Source organism: Podarcis pityusensis (assembly GCF_964106645.2).
Source record: "Podarcis pityusensis genome assembly, chromosome: 1".
Classification (NCBI taxonomy): domain Eukaryota; kingdom Metazoa; phylum Chordata; class Lepidosauria; order Squamata; family Lacertidae; genus Podarcis; species Podarcis pityusensis.
Genome location: NC_138028.1, coordinates 72,110,153 through 72,129,827, shown reverse-complemented (window position 1 = coordinate 72,129,827; position 19,675 = coordinate 72,110,153). Strand labels below are relative to the sequence as shown.

Below are 19,675 nucleotides of genomic sequence, written 5' to 3'. Positions count from 1 at the left end.
GTATTTACTTAACTTGACTATTATAATGCACTGTACATAAGGTTGCCCTTTTTGGTTGACTAGAAGCTGCAGCTGATCCAGAATGCATTAACACAGCTTTTTGTGTGTTACTGGTTGCAGGAAGCATGTGACACCAGTTTTATGTTAGCTGCATTATTTACCATTTTGCTTCTGCAAAGGAAGCATACATATGTGGAACTTATTAACAATTAAGGCAAACCTAAGCTGTATAATATTGTGTGATCACAACAGAGATCAAAGTAGCTAGCTCATCCATCACCCACCCAAAATAACTTTGCTTTAACGGCTGGCTGAAAAAAGGGCTATATCCACAGACCTGGGGGAGTTCTTATAAATAAAGAAATAAGTAACTTAAAAACCAGTTAAGAAAGTTTAACAAATCTACATCATTACACTTACTATTCGATTCTGCAACTTTCCAAGAAAGAAGATTTAGTTATAGGTTGGCAGTAACACAGTCAAGTCTCCCCACTCCAAACAGAAAAGGGTACAGCCTTTAGTAGTCCAGGGATGTGCAAGATGGCTATTGCTGTATTAGCAATGAGTACATTGTCTTATGTAGGAAATGGTGCAGGGTCAGATCAAGGTCCAACTAGCCCAGCACTCCTTGCAAGAATCCCTTCAACCAGCAGGCAGGAGGTTGTCAATTGGAAATCCATTGTTCAGATTATTCCCACCCTTGAGTTGCCTCATCTTTGTCCCCTGGCACCATTAACTGAGCTCAGCTGGAGAGACCAGGTGCCTCCTGAGATTAGATTGGCTGTAACAAGGAGTAGAATGGTTCTGGTGTAAACTATTTTGAGGGCAATATGGTGGTAAAGCAGCAATGCATTTAAATATAAGAAATACACTGAAGGAACATGTGAACCGGTTCTTTTGATTTTAAGACTGCTGGCCAGGTATGGTTTCCTTTCTGTATTGTATGCATGGTTTTAAGTGTATATAATAACACTGTCTGAAAGTTTTCCTGTGAAAGGGGTTTCTGTTTTTTTCTGCCTTGTTCACAGGGTGCTATAGAATTTCTTTAGAATTTAAGTGGGCATGGCATTGAGTGTACCATATTCTTGTGAAGTGGCCAGCAGTGGCATGTGTGTTTTTCTTTCCATTAAACATTTCTGCAGCATTTCAGCCTGCATTTTCTGATCTGACGAAGTCCCGTGGGAGGAGCTACCTAATGACACCTCCACCTGGCCTTAAATTGAATTGTGGGCAGGTGGGCAGGCTTGCCTCTGAATGCTTGAGAGCTGTATGATTGTGGGGGTTTCCTTTCTTTTTGGAGAAAGAAGTCATTTTACATTTAATTGGATGCCAACCTGGACACATGTCTTTCTTCCCTCACTCCCTTTCTGAACAGAAGCTGCAAAGAACTTCTTCCTGAGCAGGTATGGCGGTGGTTAATGCCCTTCCTTTGAATGGGAGGCTGGTGCAGCATTTTGAGGTCCGGTCTTTTCTTACTGCTAGCTGTAGCAGTAGTTTTGTGCTATGGCACACCCTATGGTAGCCATTTTGTGACTGGAACCTAAGACACTTTCTCACAATTTCAAGCCATTGGCTCAAAAAGTTTGGTGATCCCTGCTCTAGGGGCTGTCTTTGGAGACTTCCACCTTACACTGACATCACATTGCAGCATTACATTTAAGTAATATTTCAAACCAGGTTATTTTTTTACAGAACAATTAGTGCAACAATTTTTTTAAATTAAAAAGCTTTTAAATAAAAACAATTTTTATCAACCCTGATTCAGCAGGCATATTACAAGTCAAGTTGTTTGTGAAATGTTAATATAATACTTCACTAACTAGAACTTCCATATAACTATTGGGCTTTTAAGCATTACTCTTTCTCTCATACATCATTTGATCCTGCACTAATAAATCTAGGCTAGTTTGCTTGCAAGAATCAGTAATCCATTTAACATCCATTATAAATTTCACTTTATTAGCACAAGGTTAATGGGCCAATTACAACCTTCTCCTCTTAGGGAAAGGAAAGTGAAAAGAATCAGGCGTATTATTCCAAAAATGCATCTTGACACAAAACCATAAACATTTTAGTGTAATTGAACCACAGTTCTGATAACTGAGTATGCTTATTAGAAATGTGTAAAAATGAAACCAAAACTGATAAACCGGCATCTGTGTTCAGTGTCTGGTTAACATGTTTATCTCGAACAGACATAGTGCCTGGGTTCCTACCAGGTAGCCCACTGGGATAGTGACCCAGAATTGGAAGACTCCTGTTATAAATAGCATGCTCTTTCTAGAAATAAACTCCAGCATGAATCTATAAACTATTGTATGAACATTACTTTAAAGAAAAACAAGTAATGAAAATTGCCTGTTAAACAGAGTCAAGATTGATGTATGTTGTCTTCTTTTGCCACACAGAAATGTATTTGGTTTTGTGGCATTTGTTTCTTCTTGTAGTCAAAGATTAGATTACTGTTTTAAAATGATGAGATGATACATTACTCCTAACATTCTCACTATAATGATTGGTTCATACAGTCCTATCCTCTGGAAACGTAATTTTTTTAAAAACAAAAATAGGCGCCTACTTTTAGATGTGATGGATCTGTGGTTTGAGCTATATATAATTTTTCTTTTTAAAAATATATGGTCTTCATTAATTATGGGTACTGAGAACAAAAGTCCCTAGTTCTGATTATCTTCTTGTTGAGGTAAATATTGTGAGATATTATCCTACACAAGTATAGCAGCAGGGAATGGATTGTGGAATATAACAAATAGTCCCTCAGCTTTTGGGGGAGTCAGGGAGGGAGGTTGTTATGGTTGATGTATTCTTAATTTAATGTACAGACACATATTAGGAATTCTCATTCAGAAAGGTGACATATAAATGCCAATATTTTTATTATGGGAATTTTGTATTTATGTTTACATAATTTAAAAATACCAACAACAAATTATATACACACAGACATATATGGTAGGATTCAACTAAATTGTTGTGTGCGCAGAACAGTGTGGCTTTCTCCCTCTTCTGCCACCCCCACACCCCAAATCTGCTCTGGAGGGTTGGGGAAAACTCCACAATAGGTTTACTGGGTGTGAGGCAGGGGAAAGGTCTCGTTTCTCTGGAGGCTCACAGTGGCACGCTCTTTTAATGATAAACCATGGATTCTCATTACATCTGAACTGGCCTGTGATGCCACATAAATCTTCACAGTCTCCCTCTTTCTTTTTTACACATTTGTTACAACATTACTTATCTTTTCCTGAGCTTAAATTTAGTACATCTGGAATTGGAGGAAGAGAAGCTACACGTTTCACAAATGAAATGTAACAATGAGGCCGATAAAATGGATATATTTTGTTCAACTCTACTCCGATTCAGACAGAACTGCGGTAGTAGGAGGATTTCTACAAAGGAAATGAGCAATAGCAGAGGCTGATGAAATGCTGCAGCTACGTTGCTTTTATTTGGGGTAGCCTGCAAATGACTATGACATAGGCCTCTTATGGATCCTAAAATAAGATCGCAGTGGAACATAAGCCTCTGGAATGTCTATGCTTGTGGCATGTGACAAGAAATCCTGTCTAGTCCATCTGTGGGTAATGCAGAAAGGGTGGTATGTAATGGCTGAAGTGCAGCATGAATGTGTTGCTTTTCTCTGGGAGGTGTCTGCAGAGAAAGAATGAGACTGTTGTTCAGAGTATTTATTTTTGGTGGCTGTTAAAACCGTTTTGTGGAACAACTTGGTGATGATATATGAATAGGTAGATATAATGCTTTTTGGCATATTATTAGATCATTGAAACAGTTTGGATTAATGAAGAAATTTTAAAAAGTTCTCTACACTTTTGTATTTTAAGTGATCTTGTGCTTCAGCAATTCTGCCAGTGGTCAGCTACCTCTACAAAGGGAAATTGTTGCCTACGTCTACTAATTAATATTGTGCAAGTACTTCTAACTAAGTATGTCTGGAGTTTGGAAGAACTTACATTCAGTCTTGTCGAGGCTAACAAAAAGGCTATTTCTCACATTACAAATAGAAGGAATTGAAGATACCAAAATTGTTTGCAGATATAATTGGGATCTGATGGAGTTTCTTTGCTGGAAGAAGGCTGGAGGCAATTTTTGCCAATTCCCCTTCCTCTGCCTCCTATGCTGTTTGAAAGGACCCCCCAACCCTCTTGACCAACTTTTCAAAGAACACAGTGGGGCTTCAGGAGGAAGGAGCAATAATAAAAAACTCCTCCCTGTTCTATTCCTCCAGCACAAGCAGAAGGCCACAAATCTGGACCCAACCATTTACTCACCAAGGACCTGGGTTGGTTGCATTTCCATTTGAAGCATGTGTTCAGTCTTAAACATGAGTTTGCAGCTACATGATATTGCAAAGTAATTCTATGAAGGCTGATGACTGCGCTGGGTGGGACCAGCAGGATCAGTGGAGAGAGTGGAGCATGGCTTGTTTTAATATCTACGGCAAAAGAAGTAAAACATAACCTGCCAAAAATTTAGTTCTTCCCATGCCCTATAGTGTTTTCTGTCAGCACATAAAAATATGGAATTGCATAGCTGCCAGTATACAGCCTCCGGGCTCTGTCAAGATGTATGCAAGTGCACGGAAGATATTTTGCTTTCCCTAGTAGCAGCTCTTCATGCAACTTTGGGAACTTTGTTTATATAATGTCTATTAGCAACTTAAATACATTTGCACGTACCTTTCTCTATCATTGTATGATGCATGTGATTGTCCTGGAATAATCTTGGCATTGGCTGAGGTGTGACAGACAACTGAGGTGTCAATTGTCATGGAATGGCTGTGGAGCTCATTTCATGATAGCATGAAGAAAGTGTTGTTCAGATATGCCCTGAAAATGGTAACAAGCAAAAGACAGGCATGTGTAGTGGATTAGATGTATCTGTGTAGAAACCCTGGCCAACTCTCAGTGCCAAGCAAATTAGTGCTATTGTGATATAACCATTACTTCAGTTTGGAGAATTTCCTCATGAGCGCACTCACTTTGAAGAACAAATTATTCCCTCTTAGACACACTGCATTCTGCTTTTCAACTTACATAACATTCTTGCTTTTATCCTAAACAACATGGCTCTGGTTTCACATGCCAAAATTGTGTGTGGTGTGTTTGTGTGTAATATAATTCTAATTGTGGCTTGAGATTTCAGAGTGCCTGTAAGTAAACGGCATGTCACTGTGATGAATCTGTTTTCAGTGTTGCTCTGTTATCCTCTGCAAACTGGTTTTATGCTATATTCCTGGTTTTCGCCTCCTCCTTTTGGCTTATCATTTGCACTCTATTTAAGGCTATCATCATATTACAGTTGCCAGAGAATGAAGTAACTATTAATGACCCTATGACGACTGTCTGTTGAGTCTGATTAGTGCTTCTGAGTAAAGTACTGATGTGTAAATAGCCTGAAAGAGAAAAACAGTTTGGTTTTGTTTCCAGGGTTTTAATTGGGAACTACATAATTATTGGAAGATGGGAGGCTAGATACCAACTTCCCAAAGCACCATATGAGTGATATTCCCATTGAATTAACATGAATTTCTCTAAGATCAGTGCTTTAAAGATTGAACATTGTTGTACTCACACTTCTGAGTTGGATATTTAGAGCAGAGGTAGCTAGTGGTGCCCATCAGAAAATGCAGCTCTCATCTTCCCTAATTACTGGCCATGCTGGATGTGGTTGATAGCAGTAGGAGTGTAACACCTGGAGAGTAGCACATTGGCTCATCTGATGTCAAGTATTGCTGCATATTTTTATTTATTAAAATTAGTTTTGTGTTTGCTGTTTCATTACCTTTTTCATCAAACTCAATCAGTATAAAAAGATTTGGTTTAAAGGAGGATTCTGTCATAAATAGATTCTATTTTATTACTTTTTGGGGTGGATTTTCATTGTTGGCTATCATGGACTGCCCACAAACAGAAATGTTAGTGCAATGAAACGCATCCTGGTAACATTCCCTGTAAACTCAGGGACTGCCATGTTGCTGTATTTGCATATCGGAAATAAACTCACTGTAGGTCAATTTGGCTAGTAACCCCTATGCATTTTACCCCTAGTTTGTCTCTTGGCTTGGCTTATTTAGTCACTTGGTGTAAATACTTTAGTCAGAGTTCTTTCCTCGGCTGACAACATTATGCATGCTGTCTGATACCAGTATACTATATGGAATAAACTGGTTGATAGATCATTGATGACGATGGAGGCACATGTATAATATGCCTTTTGAGCATGATGTCTGATTCCTTTTTATGTGTGCAAGCAGTTTTTCAGGGCTTCTCAGTTTTCTCCCCCATACTATAGCTCCCTAACACTTCATCAGAATCTGTTTGCCCAGATTTTTAGGTGGCATGGGGGAAGAGGAGCTTGGAGACATGGGTGTGTCTACAGAGGTCCCTCTATGGTACTATGGTACTATGGTACTACCTTCATGTCTGGAAGCTGTATGTCTCTGTATAGCAGTTGCTAGGAATCACAAGTGAGGAGAGTGTTGTACTCATGTCTTGCTTGTGGGCTTCCCATAGGTATCATTGGCCACCTTGAAAACAGGATGTTGGACTCAGTAGGTATTTGTGTGTATATACGTACACACACACACACACACAGAGAGAGAGAGAGAGAGAGAGAGAGAGAGAGATAAAGGTACCAAATTTCTTTCAAAATGTGGCTCTCTTTCATTCATTCCTTTAAATGCAATCCCTGTATTTCTTCAACTGACAGAACTGCATGCATTTGTAATATACAGTGGTACCCCGCAAGACGAACGCCTCGCAAGACGGAAAACCCGCAAGACGAAAGGGTTTTCTGTTTTGGAGGCGCTTCGCAAGACGAATTTCCCTATGGGCTTGCTTCGCAAGACGAAAGCCCATAGGGAAATCTCCGGGGACCTCTTTTAAATGCTGGTGGTGGGGAGCAAAGCCTTTCCCCCCCTCCGGCCTTCAGAAGAGGTCCAGGAAGGCCGGCGGGGGCCGAAAGGCTTTGCTCCCCACCGCCAGCATTTTAAAAGCAGTCCGGGATAGCAGGGAAGAGCTTCCCGCTATCGCGGACGGCTTTTGAAGGCAGGCGGGGGGGGGAGCAAAGACTTTTGCCCCCCGCCCGCCTTCAGAAGAGGTCCAGGACCTCTTCTGAAGGTGGGTGGGGGGCGAAAGTCTTTGCTCCCCCCTGCCTGCCTTCCCGGGAGAGCGGAGAAAGGCAGCGCCTTTCTCCGCTGTCCCGGACGGCTTTTGAAGACAGGCGGGGGTGGGCAAAGACTTTCGCCCCCCGCCCGCCTTCAGAAGAGGTCCAGGACCTCTTCTGAAGGCGGGCGGGGGGCGAAAGTCTTTGCTCCCCCCTGCCTACCTTCCCGGACGGCTTTTGAAGGCAGGCGGGGGGGCCAAAGACTTTCGCCCCCCGCCCGCCTTCAGAAGAGGTCCAGGACCTCTTCTGAAGGCGGGCGGGGGTCAAAAGTCTTTGTCCCCCCCTGCCTGCCTTCCCAGGGGCTTTTACATCGCCCCGGACAGCGGAGAAGTCCTCCACTGTCCCGGGCGATTTTAAAATGCTGCCCGCCAGCATTTTAAGATCGCCCCGGACAGCGGAGAAGTCCTCCGCTGTCCCGGGGTTTTTTAAAATGCTGGGGGTGGGAAGAAAAGCCCTTGTCCCCCCCCCCCAGCCTTCAGAAGAGGTCGGGGGACAGACTGTCCCCGGACCTGGTCTGAAGGCGGTTTCCTTAGGAACGCATTAATTGATTTTCAATGCATTCCTATGGGAAACCGTGCATCGCAAGATGAAAAACTCGCAAGAAGAAAAAACTTGCGGAACGAATTAATTTCGTCTTGCGAGGCACCACTGTAAATGCTTTTGAGGCTCTGTGTCCTTGTCAAAAACCTACTTAATTTCTGCCTTGAACTAGACATACTTAATTCCAAATCTTTAATAGGCAAAAAAGAATAATACAGAAGTCAGACTGACACGAACACTTAGTGGTTTGTTGTGGTGCTAGACCTCAAGTTTGCAGAGGAACCTTTTCTTCTGAATGGGAGTTCCCTTTAACCCTAGGCGTATTGGTATACCATGTCTTACAGTGAATAGTCTGTGGTGAAGGAAAATAACTCTGTAGTGGCTCAGAAGCACTGTGACCTAATGATATGTTTGAAACTGATCCTTGGTGAACAATTTCTTCAAATTAAGTTCTGTTAGTTGTAACCAATGCTAATGAGGTGCTGGTAGTCATATATTGATAAAAGTGCATAAAATGACATCCATGGCAGCAAAAAAAAGAGGTGCCAGTACAATACTCTGTACCAGTGAGTACACACACAAAGAGAGAGAGGGAGAGAGAGAGAGAGAGAGCATGGCCATATCTGTGGCAGTGACATGGTTGCTATACTTGGTAAACTTGTCCAATGCACAGAAAAGGCACACCACATATATACTGTTATGTACCACTTATCAGTATGTGCTTATATAAATCTTAGTTAGCTACCCTTAATTTTATATTATTGGTAGCCATGGAGTCTGCTTGTTTCATGTAAATATGACACACAGACCTGGAATCAAAGCACTGCTCAAGATGTTTCTGAGTCCCAACCATCTAACTGTGGTTCTGTTGCCTAACAAACTTTTGGACCCCAGCCATAGTTGCTGCAATATAATCCACATTGGTTTTGAACAACCAAAGGGCAAACGCTGCAGCAATGTTTTTCTTATTGTGTGTTTGCTGAGAGACAGCAAACGAATCTGAAGGGAAACTTACAACTCACACTAGCATTTTTATTTTTAAAAATTGCCCTAAACATTTTTTTGTTTGAGTTGGCCAGTGGGTGAATTGGCCAATAGTTATAGCTTATTCTACCTCTTTTGTACTTCTGATTTTTAAAGAGATAAAAAATTGGACATTGTACACCCAAGTTTATGACCTGCTCTATGCACAATTGCTTTTAGAGATTAGAGAGAGACAGCACTAACGCTGTCTATCAGGTTTATTTTTACCAGGTTTTCAAGGCAAAGCATATTGTAAACCCCTCCTCTGGCAACATTTACAGCACTAGCCAGTATGCTAGTGTGTCGATAAACTGTTCTTTAAAATAAGTGATGATACATCTAAACCTGTCACTTGGTTAATTTTGCAATGGGCTCTTCACATGGCCATTCCTAATAGGCCTCCATAATATTTTAACTGCTTGTCATTTAGAGGACTTTTTGTAATTGTTCTAATGAATGAATCAACCCAACACAGAACAATAATTCTCTGTATTTAGAAACCCACAGATTGGTACATATAGAGTAAAAGTGATTAAAAAAACCGAAAACAAACCCTGGCCCCACCACCATCACACTTGTTTCTCAGACATTTGAATTAAGGGTGAAGCCTGCAAGAATGTTGCTGTTTAGTAGGAATTGTACGTATAGGTGCTCAACATTGTGTGTGTGTGTGCGCGCGCGCACACACACACACACACACACACAGCGTATTTTAGCATGCAACTAATTAAAATGAATAAATCCTGGCCCGCGTTACAAACTGCTACACAAAATTAATTTATATATCCATAAAATAGCATGCACATGTGCTGCAGTTCTGTGTAAGCTATGTAAAGTAGCGGTTCAGAGTATAGGGTATAATTGGGTAAATTCCCAGTTCAGATATTTTGTTTGCCACATGTACGTAAGGCAACTATTATATTCTTACATTTTCTTCTTGTTAAGAGGAATGTTTTGCTACAGCATAGAACACTTTCCATTTTCTTGGACTGAAGTTTTAAACAAGAAAATATAGAGATATTTGCTTTCATCTAGCCTCATTACTGAAACTATTTATCAGTAAATAGAGAAGAAAGCATTACACCAAGTGGTGAAAATTCAGTTTTCACTACTAAATAAGTATTAGCGGCTGCCTCCATCCAATTGGAGATTATTGTAGTAAATCTGCAGACTGTTAAAATAAAACTTCAGGTCTTAGTTGTGAAGGAGTATAGTCATCCAAATGGTAATTCAAGAGTTAGACTTTGTCACTTTTGCCACCCATTTACCCCATAGCCTTGATGACAGTATAGGTAAGAATGGTCTGCACAGTCATTGTAATCTTTTGAAATCTGTACAGCAGTGTCTCCCTCTCCATCAGAGTTGCTAGACTATAGAGCAGCTATAGAAATCCTAGTCATGGGAATATTGATAAAAGCTCATGCTTGCCTCAAGCATGAAGCTGCAACAAAGGATGTCCACTGGCTGAGTTTCATGTTGCTCTTGAGGCATTTTTTGCAAGTTTCTTTAATGTGACATTTTGTCGAGGCCATCTATTAAATTCGTATAGTGGTTGCAGTTCATGAACTGCTTATTCTTGAGTAATCATACTGATTTCAGGGAGATAACTGCTCCATAGTAAATGTTTAGATATCTGCAGTTATTGATTGTTAAATAACCAGCTGGCCATATCATTTGTTTGGTATTGATCTGGGAATGTTTAAACTAATGAATTGGAGATTTAACAGGCTCTTTCTGTGCCATTTGAACATCTTTATAACCATGTTCTTTACAATAATATTTTCAAATTACTATGATTTATAGGAATGCAATATTTTAAGTATTTGTATCTGTGTATTACTTCATTCTTTCATAAGAATATCAGAAGAGCTTTCTGTATCAGACCAAAGGCCTATCTAGTCCAGAAGTCTATGGGAAGTCTGTAGGATTTTTTGCACCCCTTATTTTTCGCTTGCATTTCTTTTGCCAACATTTGTGTTCCTTTTGTTCTCCTCGTTTGGACAAGGATTACATTTTCTGCAGGAAGCCTTCTTTAATAGCTTCTTTGACCTTGCTTGCTCTCATCCTCTACATTTAACTGCTCACCTATTTTAGCTATGTAGATGGAAATCCTGCTGCGTATTTATGACTTGTGCCTTTTTGAAAACAAACCAGGAAAGGGGCTTTTTACACACTATTGGAAACAGACCGGAGTTTGCCCTATGTTTGCACTCAGCAATGAACTGCAGTAGTGCCGTAGAACATATATGCACAATAAAAAGTGTAGGGAGCTGTGTTGGTCCATAATAAAAGGAATCTCTAAAAATTACAGTTGTTATATTTTGCCTGATGAACAATTCTGGAGAACTCAGAAGCTTACCCCACTTCTGAGACATCTTGGTTGGTCCTAATATATTGCCTTTTGGAATATATCCCCAATGTTAGTTTTGTGGATCACATGTGTGCAGATATCTGTAGTAATGACAGAATAAAACATTGTCTCCATTTATTATGGGTTGGAGCTAAGACCCCATCCTTTAGCTTGTCCTTGTAGTTACTTTCATTTTTCTATGCAGTTGTATGTTAACGTGTTGTGCAACAAGCAGCCTCTTCTTGTTCTGGGCCTACAAATGAGTAGCCCTGTCTTATGTATTAAATAAGAACTTAACAGAAAAATGGCAGCAATATGTGGGAAGACCAGACCGCTATTTTCTTGCTAATTAAATCACCGAGGGTGACAAACAAAAGGCATTATTTCTCAGTGTTTGTGGCAGTAAAACTTACTCCCTTTTAAAGAAGTTTGTGGCAACAGCAAATTAAATAAGAATGTAACAATATTGAGTACCCACTCTCCATGTGCACAGTTTTCTCTGTGCTGATATGTGCAGCTGATGGAAGCAATGTAGGCCAGCACTTGGCCATATTGACTCCAAAGCTGGCTTCCCATCATGGGTATGTGTGTTTCACGGAAAATATTTTCAACAGGTATTTCTCATACAACGTGTGTGTGTGTGTGTGTGTTTTATTATGCAATCTTCTGTACAGTAGTACCTCTAGTTATGAACTTGATTTGTTCCAGAGGTCTGTTCTTAACCTGAAACCGTTCTTAACCTGAGGTACCACTTTAACTAATGGGGCCTCCCGCTGCTGCCATGCCGCTGCTGTGCGATGTCTGTTCTCATCCTGGGGCAAAGTTCTTAACCCGAGGTACTACATCTGGGTTAGTGGAGTCTGTAACCCAAAGTGTTTGTAACCCGAGGTACCACTGTACTATGAAAGGCGGGGTCATCAACATGGCACGCATGGGTGTAGTGGCATCCCTGAGATCTTCTCCTAGTGACCATGAAGCTCCTGGGCCCTCCTCACTGCCCTCTTCATCATGAGGTAGAAAGGGTGATTACCCTTTTCTCTATTAAAAAAACATGGGGCTGAAGGAAGAATGCTCTTTTCCACTCCCTCTTTTGATTCTTTGTACTTTTAATTCTCAAATTAATTTTGCTGAAGCCAACTTTTATCCAACTCCCTTGGAGAATTGAAGTGGGAATATGTGTTCACTTTCACTCTTCCTTTCTGGAAGGTGATCCAGGGGTTGAAGATTGAAGTGGCCAGAAGCGGGTGGCACCTGTGACACTTGCTTAACCATCCAAATATGCCCTTGGACTCGAGTCTTCCACTTTAGCCATTTACCTCTGATGTATTGATTATAATATTGTTTGCTTTTGGTCATAAGTATCTAGTGTTTAGCTTTTACATTGTTTGAAGGTGTGTTTGCGTTAGATTATCAGATAACAGGCTCTTTTATAGTGTCAGCTCTTTCTCTACCACTAAGTAATAAAATGCCCAATATAAATTTGCAACCTTTGTTATCCAGTTGCTATTGTTTATAGCTTCATGTACTTTGTGTAGATTATAAAACATACCATTGCAAGTGTGGCATTCTCTTAAAAAGAAGTGCAGAAACAAGGGAGAAACCTGCCTGACAAACAAAAGTTGGAGGAAGATCTAGCGATAAAAGTAAAGTCTCTTTTTGTGCTTTTTAAATATTTGTCTGGTCTTCTAAAGATATTTGCCTTTGCTGTTTGCTTTGGATTTAATTTGTGGGCTTAAGTGCAAAAGAGAAAATGATACAGTAAGAATGGGAGCCATGGGAGAGAGGCAAAAGAGCAGCACTCTTAGAGTTCACTTTAAAAATGATATTTTTTATAAAGAGGAAGTGATGTTTCATGATATATAGTAGCTGCAGAACACTGTAAATTATAAACGCTGTGATGTAAAAGGGAATGTTATCAGCAAATGGACAGATAGTAATGAGAGCTGATTACCAATGCCCAGAGGTGACTGAGATGGAGAAGTGATGTGTAGCAAGGACTGGGGTGTTTTTCATAAAATCATAGAATCTTAGAGTTGGAAGGGACCACAAGGGTCATCTAGCCCAACCCCCTGCAATGCAGGGATCTCAGCTAAAGCATCCATGACAGATGGCCATCCAACCTCTGTTTAAAGACCTCCAAGGAAGGAGAGTCCACCACCTCTCATAGGAATCTGTTCCACTTCTGAATAGCTCTTACTGTCAGAAAGTTTTTCCGAATGTTTAGTTGGAATCTCCTTTCTTGCAACTTGAAGCCATTGGTTCAGGTCCTACCCTCCAGAGCAGGAGAAAACATGCATGCTCCCTCCTCCATGTGACAGCCCTTAAGATATTTGAAGATGGCTATCATATCTCCTCTCAGTCCCCTTTTTTCCAGGCTAAACATACCCAGCTCCTTCAAGCACTCCTCATAAGGCTTAGTTTCCAGACCCTTGATAATCTTGGTTGTCAACATCCTTCTTAAATTGTGGTGCCCAGAACTGGACACAGTATTCCAAGTGTGGACTGACCAAGGCAGAGTGGTACTATTAGTTCCCTTGATCTGGACACTATACATCTGTTGATGCAGCCTAGAGTAGCATTAGCCTTTTTGCTGCTGCTTCACACTGTTGAGCTTGTGGTCCACTAACACTCCTAGATCCTTTTCACATGTACTGCCAGTAAGCCAAGTGTCTCCCTTCCTATATTTGTGGTGGTGGTGGAGGAGGAGGAGGAGCTTAAATATATGAAAAAAATGTGCCCTGTTTGAAATCCAAACAGGACAGGGGACCTTTTTCTCCCAAAAAAAGGATGAGCATGTTTTTCTAGGGATGGGTGGCAACCCTACATAGGCTCCTTACTTGAACAACAGTAAAATATTGAGTACAGGTATGATGCTGATGCTGATTTATGTGTACATGGAACACATGGGACAAGAGTAATGTGCAAAATATGTCTCCCATATTCTGATGTATTAAACTGAATTAGGGGGTATTTGGATGTGGTAGTAACCAATTTTCCCCATTTCCTTTTTTAGGGACACGTGGAGTGCCACTTACTCACATACCTACAAAATCTAAGAAAACCCCCACACCTTGGCCTTATATGGGAGTATATTTTAAAGATGCTATTTGGGTACATTTAAATCTATTAGAAATTTTCCATTGATTTAGGGATTATATGCTTGCTTCTGTGCTATGATATTCCTTATCACAGCTAAGCATTAAGATACGCCTCTATTGAAATAGCAGGGGGTTGGCCTTCAGTTTTGTTGAGTTCAGTGGCTTTACATCACTTTAAGGCTAGTTGGTGTTTGACAGTCAATTGGGGGGGGTCAAGCCCTTTTTTAAGAAATATGTTCTGTATCTTTAATCTCTAGATAAATAAAATTGTACTGCTGAGGTTGCATGCTTGAATTACAGAAGTCTTACACCATGCAGCAAATACAAAGAACTGCCTAGAAACTGGAGGCTTTCTATACATTCAACTGAAGCTAGAAATATAGTCAATTATTTGGCAATACATCATAAAAGAGATGCTCATGTCTGTCAGTACTCTAACTCATCAGCACGAAAGGCTTTTTTTATTTAAAAAAACACCCTCTTTTTATTGGAACTCTGAAACAAAACAAAGACGAAAAAAGCAAAAATGACATCAGTTAGATGTCAACGTGACATCAAAAGGCATAATATATCACAAAAATAAAGTATGATCTAGTGATTCAATGCTTCACTGCCATATTGTATGTGCAGAGAAATAAAGGCGAGGCAAACAGCTACACATTTTCACCAAGACACATATAGTAAAAGCAGTTTGAGAACGCAGAGGCACAGAGAACAAGATTAGAAAATGTATTATAAGAGACAGAGACTGGTGTTTGTGGGTGTATAGTGACACTGAGCAGATTTCATGATGGGAATGGTACATTTGGAGGAAGTTGGTGTTTTGCTCACTATTATTTTACATGCTGGTAAAAGTTTTGAATGTCTTTCCCCCTGTTTCAATAAGTGCTTATGTCCAGATGAGTTGGACTTGCCATGTTATGATCTGAAATCCCATGCCTCATCAGAAGAATAAGTAGCAAGACACCAAACACCTGCGGTTCTTTTGCTGGTTGTCACAGAATATGATGCATTTGTTTCAAGTATCTATATTCTTTGTACTCTTTTAAATTTGTGGTGCTTTTATGGGTTTGTTCTATTACTGTAATGCATGACAAAAATTAGGGATGCTCAGGAACTTTGTTTGGTCTGCATTTTCAAGCAAATCAACTTCATTTGAACTAATACATGGATCAGAATGCAGTTATCCTTTGGTTTCCACAGTACCCTGAATTTTGTGATGCAGCTTTCAACTAAAACATGTACCAAAATGTATATTCAATATATACAATAATTCATGTTTGTGCCTTCATATGCATATATTTTTTGAAAAATATGTGCAGAAATAACATGAAGGTTCAAATATGGTTTTTAAAATTACACACAAAGCTTTCAGATTTATATAGAAATGGGGCAAAACAGATTTATGAATGAATCCATGCAAAAGTGATGCAAGCCACCCCTAATTTAAATGCAATACATTTTTGTATGCTCATAAGTTAGCAAGAGGAGCATGTGGTGAATAGAAAGGTGCCCTCTCTCTATAAAGATCTGTATCAATTGTTTATAACTATAACTCACTCAGTTGTCTTGCTAGGGAAAGTACATGTGGTATCAAGCTATCCCTGCAACAATCCCATGCTGGTCCTTTTAAAAATGGTTCACCTTGCTAAATAATGGAAACAAGGAGTGGAAAAGTAGAAACACGGAGAGGAAAAGTATTAGGAAAAGTTTAGTTTTACATTTCCACACTCAAAGCCACTTCATTTTGAAGATAAAACATAAGCCAGATATTTTAAAAGAAATATCGCTGCTAGGACTTAAAAGCTGCTAGAAATAAATTGACACATGTGTGCAGCTAATTACAAAAAAACAAACACTGACTCTTTCCAAGCCTGTTTATATAAATTGCAAAATACGTAACAAAGCCTCTTTGTGTAAGTCCATTAAAAACAGTGAGAATCCATTTAGTCTCTAAAATAATAATCTGAGAATTCCATTCATTATTATACTTGAGGGTGCTTTATGATGGAAGGATGAGTGGGAGTTCATGTGGATGGAAGCAGAAAAAGAGCCCAGAAGGATATCGAGCACACTTTTCAGATGGTGTTCATTTTCAGTGGTGTGATAAGCATGAATCACCTAGCTGAAATTTCTCCTGTAAGACTTGGATGTGTTTTACAGTTGAGATCTGGATAGCTGTATATGGAGGTGCAATGTGGAAAATATCTCATACGTTGCTTTGCATTGCTTAGCTCCCAACTTTGTCTTTGCATAAGGCATTGAGAATTTGTAGTTCTGGCAGTATCTGTATAGAGAATTCAACTGCTTGTATACTATCTCTTTTTTCCCTAGTCTCCCACTCTTTGATTTATTGGTATACTAGAATTCTGTTGTAGAATTTTTGTTGGTCTGATGTTCTTACAGTGGTAACTCGGGTTATGAACTTAATTCGTTCTGGGGGTCCATTCTTAACCCAAAACCATTCTTAACCTGAGGTGCACTTTTGCTAATGGGGCCTCCTGCTGCCGCCATGCTGCTGGTGCATGATTTCCGTTCTCATCCTGGGGCAAAGTTCATAACTCGAGGTACTACTTCCGGGTTAGCAGAGTTTGTAACCCGAAGCGTTTGTAACCCGAGGTACCACTGTATAACCATCCAGGGGGCACCTGCACACTTTCTGCAATCTTTATTAAACCTTTTAGTGTTCCTTAGAGAAAAAAAATCCACCGCCTTCTGTTTTGCCCCCTCCCCAACTTCCTTTCATCTCCTATCACCAATGAGGCAAAATAGCAACCATCCAGCATGCCGCTGTTGCTTTTTACAGGGACAAAATCCAGTGGTAAGCCTATTGTGGTAAGGTTATGATTTGATTTGATTGGTCTGGGGTGTGTGTTCAAATGACACCACACAAGTTGAAGATATGTGTGAGCAGGGTTGTAGAACTGTGGAGCTTGGGCCCACTCCTGCTATGATCAGGGACTGTGCTCATATGTGTTCACTGAATGTTATGAGGGCTCTGCACGTATACTGACTCCTGCCATAAAACGGGGCACCCTGCCCTAGATCCCAAAAGGACACCTATCTCATGCATTGCAAATCACTGGCCTTAGGTAATATGAAAGGTGCTCCAATTAATGCTCACAATCCTGATGTGGCCTCACTGAGTGGGGCTGATTGCTAGGCAGGACTAAATAGGAGAATGGAACATAATGATGAACTTAATTTTAAAATTTCCTTACAATATGTTTCATCTGTTAGAAAGTATATGCAAGAATATGTATCAAAAGAAATGCATGGGGATTGATTTCTCCCTGTTCAGACATTATGGTACTCCTGTGGTCATAATACCATTCACCAGCTCCTGTATCATGTATTATCACATTAGTCTCAAGATTAGGCATGGCCAAATAGTAGTGTTTACATTACAAGCTTCTGCTGCTTCTGATTCTCTTGTGTCAAGGTGCCAGGTTGATAATAATGGAGTCTGATGTCACAGCAGCAGCAATGTGTATCTTGTTATGACTGTTGTCTTCAGAGAATTTCTGTAAACTTATCTGTCATATATTTATAGAAAGTCTCTGTAACCAGCATTATTTGTGTGTGAGTATGTTAGATAGCAACAATTGTTCTATACAGTATCGTCCTGTCTTTTCCTTTGCTTCCTCACAAGCCCATATGCAATGTAAATAACCTCTTGGGTGGGGGGAGGAAGAACCTGCCTGTGTATGATATTCCGTGCCCAAAATACTGAGAACTGTCTTTATTAATACACTTTAATGGCAGACAAGGGCATGATTCACTGTCTTGTCATGTCATACCGAAAGTTGGCAGTAGTATTAACAAATTGTGGTACTGTGTCACGGTTACCTTTTGACAGCTTAATTAGTCTCATTTGAAGGTTTCCGTAGATTTTCAGAGCAATGTGCAAAAGACATTGCTAGACAAAAGTTAGTAAGAAAAAGGTGGAATTCACTGTAGCTTCAATAACCTTTTTGACCCATGTTTATAAAATAAATTCTTTTCAGTATGCTTCACAAGTGTATACATTACACACAGGATCTTGTAATAAGAGAGAACTTGTTGCAAATGCTGTGACCTTCAGTAAACTGCAGAAAGATGATTCTTCTAATCAAAGGCAAAAGCCATGATCTTCTCTGTTGTAACTGACTGTTGACACAAGAAAGGCCAGAGAGATTGACATCAATCTCTATAGAAACCATTAACTGAAGCTGAATAAATCTTCCGCATTGAATCCATATGCATGCTTGCTTTTATTATTCTTGACCTATTGGCACACTTCTGTATTTTGCGGGCTTTGTTTTAAAGGGCTGTTTAAAGCACAGATGTTATTATGTGATTTCATCAGTGAAATAAATAGTTTTGGTTGTCTAAATAAAGAAATTGGTAATCTTCTCTCTCTTTTTGCATCTACCAAGCATTATTTGCTTAGGAGTGGCTTGGTTTGGCTCCAGATTAGCACACAATGAAGACTGTTACTTTAGCTGGATGTAACAAAACCAAGGAGTTTTTGTTCATGTTTTCCAAATGATGTGCAAGTAATGTGTCATTTGACTCTAACTGGGCTTTCACTGGTTTGTGGTCTCTTTCTACTATTTAGAGCATTAGCAATTACTGAGACAGTTGAATTTCCCTCCCTTCGGCATGTTTTTTAGATTCCCCACTGATTCCTGAAACTTGCACCAGTCATAACCACAAAACAATTGCCAGCCCTGTAGAAAGAGTAGGCACTGTTAATCTATAGCTACAATGTGTCAAACACCATTTCCTTAATTTGGCCCTACAGAAATCTTATTACTTGTTCCGAAGTATAAGGAAACAAAAATGCTTTTCATTTCATTCTGAACGGTACATTTTCCTGTTTGAGTGACTAAAACTGGCGAGGATGCCTATTTTTGGAAAGAGGAATAAAGATACTTTGGAGAAAGTAGTGCACTGTGTGCTGACATTCCAGATGTCCAAACTATAGTAGTACCAGACCAAGTCCCCCCCGCCCGTGTGTGTGTGTGTGTGTGTGTGTGTGTGTGTGGAGCCTTTCATGCCAATGATGATCTCATGAGGTCCAGCCTAGAGAAATAAAGACATTGTTGAAGAACTGTGCTTGAGAATGGGCTCCTTCCTTTCATATTTCTATTCAGTGACCCCCAGTGTTCTGCTCTTTCCTGTCTCGGACAAAATTAGCTCTTTTATAATTAACAATTGTTTAGCTTTTTGGCTTGTCTTTTAGACTTTATTCTTAGAGCTTCTTTTCACCCATCTCCTTATTGTATCCTCTCAAACAGAAAAACTTGTGATATTTTCTCGTTGGCATTCCTGTCCTTCCCTTGCTGGCTTTTTTAATGTGGACTGTGGGAGATTTTACACTTGATTTGTTGAATCTGAACTCTGCTGTAAACTCTCACCACACAGAAGAACCTATCTTTATAAATGACAGAATGGACCTGGCCTGAATGGTGCTTTGTTT

General features: G+C 39.9%; 1 protein-coding gene across 17 annotated transcripts in view; it reads left to right on the top strand.

Moving 5' to 3' along the window:
* Positions 1 to 19,675, top strand: part of SOX6 (SRY-box transcription factor 6) — a 466,488-nt gene that overhangs the window by 159,082 nt on the left and 287,731 nt on the right. Inside the window, exon 1 of one of the 17 annotated variants that reach the window (XM_080975163.1) lies at positions 4,295 to 4,315. The exons of the other annotated variants lie outside the window; for them this stretch is intronic. The gene's annotated coding sequence lies outside the window, so the exon portion shown is untranslated. Of the gene's footprint in view, positions 1 to 4,294; positions 4,316 to 19,675 lie in introns of those variants that run through there. 17 annotated transcript variants of the gene reach the window in all.